Consider the following 4,181-nt stretch of genomic DNA (forward strand, 5'->3'; position numbering starts at 1 on the left):
ATAGTGTTGGCGAAGAAGAAGACCGGCAAGTGGAGACTCTGCGTCGACTACCGACAGCTGAACGAGCGTTCAGTGCCCGACGCGTACCCCCTACCGAAGATCCAACATATCCTTGACCGACTACGAAGCGCACGTTACATTAGCAGCCTTGACCTGAAAAACGGTTACTGGCAAATCCCGATGGAAGAGCAGAGCAAGAAGTACACTGCTTTTACAGTGCCAGGGCGTGGCCTTTTTCAATGGCGAGTAATGCCGTTTGGGCTCCACTGCGCCCCAGCGACATTCCAGCGTGCGTTAGACCAAGTTATCGGTCCAGAGCTAGAGCCGTATGCGTTTGCCTACCTGGATGACATTATTGTCATCAGCGCAACCCTGCAAGAGCACGTCCAACATCTTTCGGAGGTCTTCCGACGGCTTAGGCAGGCGAATCTTAGGATCAAGCCAGAAGAATGCGAGTTTTTCAAGAAGCATTTGAAGTATCTGGGTCACGTCGTCAGCGAGATGGGCATTCACACCGATCCTGAGAAGGTCGCGGCTATCAAAGAGCTGACACCACCGACAAATATAAGGGAGTTACGCAGGTTCCTAGGGATAGCTTCATGGTACCGAAGATTTGTCCCCGACTTTTCCAAAGTGGCGCATGCGCTGACGTCCATGCTAAAGAAGGGCCACAAGTGGAAATGGAACGACGAGCAACAGACAGCGTTCGAGGCGCTGAAGAACGCGCTAACCGAGGCACCAGTGTTGGATTGCCCCGACTTTACGCAGAAGTTCACTCTGCAAACAGACGCGAGCGACTACGGGCTGGGAGCTGTTCTCACCCTAGAGATTGAAGGAAAAGAACGCGTAATCGCATATGCGAGTCGCCGGCTCAACAAGGCCGAACTTAATTATTCACCAACGGAGAAAGAGTGCCTGGCCATAGTGTGGGCGATCAGTAAAATGAGACCCTACCTAGAAGGATATACGTTTACCGTCATCACCGACCACTTAGCGCTAAAATGGCTGAGTAAGATAGAGAGTCCATCCGGTCGGATTGCAAGGTGGGCGCTGGAACTGCAGCAGTACTCCTTCGATGTGCAGTATCGCAAGGGTAAGCTGAATGTGGTAGCAGACGCGCTGTCAAGACAGCCCCAGGAAACATTGCTTGGTTCGATGACGGCGGGAGGAGTAGCGGTAGAGTGCAAGTGGCTGAAAGACAAGATGGCGGAGGTGGAGAGGTCCCCACAGAAGTTTCCTGACTTTGTCATCGAAAATGGTGAGCTGTACCGGCGAATATCAGGCCAAATCGACGGTGAAGACGTGTTGCCATGGAAATTATGTGTACCGACAGAGCAAAGGCAGAGGGTGTTAAGGGAAATTCACGATGTTCCCAGTGCAGGCCATATGGGGATATGCGCGGGCGACAGCGCGATATTATTGGCCGGGCATGTTCCGCGACGTGAGGAAGTATGTGCGACAGTGTCAGACCTGCCAGCTTTACAAACCAAGCCAGCAGCAACCAGCCGGAAAGATGCTGACGCAGCTAGCGGAAGAACCCTGGGCGACGGTGTGTGCTGATTTCGTAGGACCTCTTCCGCGATCCAAGCATGGAAACACTATGGCGCTGGTAATACTAGATCGTTTCTCAAGATGAGTCGAGATTGTACCAATGCGGAAGGCAACAGCGGAGGGAGTAATTCGAGCAGTGAGAGAGCGGATTATCGGCAAGTTCGGCATTCCAAAAATCTTGATCACGGATAATGGAACGCAGTTTACCAGCTCGAAATTTAAGCAATTCCTGGAGGAGATGGGAATAAGGCACCAATTCACTGCTCCGTACACACCGCAGCAAAATCCGACGGAAAGAGCTAACCGTAACATCAAGCGACTACTGGCGCAGTTCGCAGGCAAAGACCAGAAGAGCTGGGATGATCTGTTGCCAGAAATGACTTTGGCCCTCAACACGAGCGTGTGCGACGCAACGGGTTACAGCCCGGCGTTCGTCGTCCAAGGGCGAGAACCAAGGTTACCGAACGCATTGTATGACGAGAATACGTTAGGAACCGGCGAAGATGCCACAACACCGCAAGTAAAAGCGGTGAGAATGAGAGAGGTGTTTGAGTTAGTGCGACGAAACCAACAAAAGGCAACGACAGAGCAAGCGAGACACTACAATCTGCGAAGAAGATCGTGGCAACCGGTCGTGGGAGACAGGGTTTTGGTGAAAGAACACTTCTTGTCTAAAGCCGTGGACAATTTCGCGGCTAAGCTTGCACCGAAATACGGCGGACCACATCGCGTTCTAAATTTTATCTCACCTGTGATCGTAGAACTCGACAAGGTGCACAAAGGGAAAAGAAGAACAGCGCACGTGAGTGATCTCAAACCATTTTATGAGAACAACGCCACAGGTGAAAATTTTCCCGTGGCATCGTCTCAGCCTAATTAAGCGCACAGCGGCGAATAGGTAAATTTCAGCACAGACTGAAGTCACACACTCGGCAATTGCCAGCAGTGGAGCAATTGCCATGACAGTGGAGACCCTGAAAGAGGAGGAACTAGCCGAAGAAACCTAAATAAGATGAAGAAAAAGAAGAGGAAGAAGAAGAAGATCATGATGATGAAGAAGAAGAAGCACAAAAAAAATAAGGTCCCAAGAAAAAAAAACCAATGAAAGATGCAGATGGCACGAAGCACAAAAGAAAATTATAAAAAAAAATTATAATTATCATTATAATATTAAAATTAATAATAACAACAGCAATAGTAGTATAATTATAAAATATTAATAATAATTATAATTATAAATATTAATAATAGCTAAAAACATTTATAATAACAAAATAATACTAATTCTACTAATAATAATAATCGTAATAAGAAGAGGAGTAATACCGCAATGGCAACCCGAAATCTACTCCAGTTCACATCACCGCTACAAAACTCCCTTTTGGATAGTCAGCAACCCCGACACCAAACTACAGCTGTGCGAGGATGACAAATAAACAAATAAAAACAAAATATGCAATGTGAAAGTGAAACGGCAGCAAAATTAACGAAATTTTGCTGGAAAAGTGCCGGAAAACTAGGAAAATACAGTTGGTCGCGCAATGGCCACTGTCGGCAATAAAAAGGATGTGCCGCGGGCGCCAAGGCACAAGTTCGCGAAAATACGGAGCAACAGCAGCAGCAACAGGCAAATTTTGTAGCCGAGCAAGTGGAGGGCGGCGTTTTGCACGTACGGATAAAGCGCCTAACAGAGCACGAAATTCGACGCTACAGTAGAAGTTACAGCAGCGGTGGAGACCGGTCGAGTAATTCGAGCGACAACAACAGCAGCGGAGGCGAGCATGACGACGCTGGCCGGCCAAGTAGCCCCAGCGAGGGCGGTAGCAACAGAGGCAGGCAACAACAAGAAATCGGCGTCGAGGACATCGAAAGCCTCGAAAGTACGCAGCCGTTCGTACTGCCCCAAAATAGTGAAGATGCAGAGATGGCTGCCTATTGAGGTGCAGAGTAATTGGCAAACAATACGCCACATTTGACGAGCGAAGAGGAGGAGATGGAGCACGAATCATCGCACGTAAGCGTACGATCCGACGACAGCGGGCCAAGCGGTGAATGTGATGGCGAAGTAGAGCGGGCACCAACACCCATAACCATCTCGTCCGACGAGGAAGAGGAGTATGCCAAAAGGCAGGGCGAATTCTCCATCGCTACGCAAGACGCCAGACACCTCGGTAACGGGTACGTAGACTATGCGCGCCATATTGACATGCGCATCAGGCTATACGACCCGATGGCATCGGAAGAGCCACATCCACCGCCGCAACAGCTGTGCCTTAGTGAGAGCGCGATCGAGGCGTGTACGTTGGCGAGCGGTGGACGAAGGGATTTTATGGAGGAGGCGTCGGCGGAAGCGGATTTTAGTGTGGCAGCAGATGCCGACTTAGTGGCGGAAATAGAGCGTTGGCTAGAAGAGGCTGAGCCGAGAGTGCCATCGGAGTGGCAGGTCCATCCGGACGAATTGAGTCGCACGTAAACCACCAGCAACTAAAGCGGCAGTCATTCAGACGCATCGTGAACGGAATCACCAAAACTGGCAAGGTGACCGTAAGTCTTGCTGCCGGGAGTAAGGAGGGAGTGTGAGGACCCGGATCCTGTGGCCCTGGGCCCCACAACAACTTTTATATACACAT

This window comes from Rhagoletis pomonella, unplaced genomic scaffold (assembly GCF_013731165.1).
Source record: "Rhagoletis pomonella isolate Grant_MI unplaced genomic scaffold, Rhpom_1.0 Rhpom_scaffold_00001, whole genome shotgun sequence".
In the NCBI taxonomy this organism is placed as follows: domain Eukaryota; kingdom Metazoa; phylum Arthropoda; class Insecta; order Diptera; family Tephritidae; genus Rhagoletis; species Rhagoletis pomonella.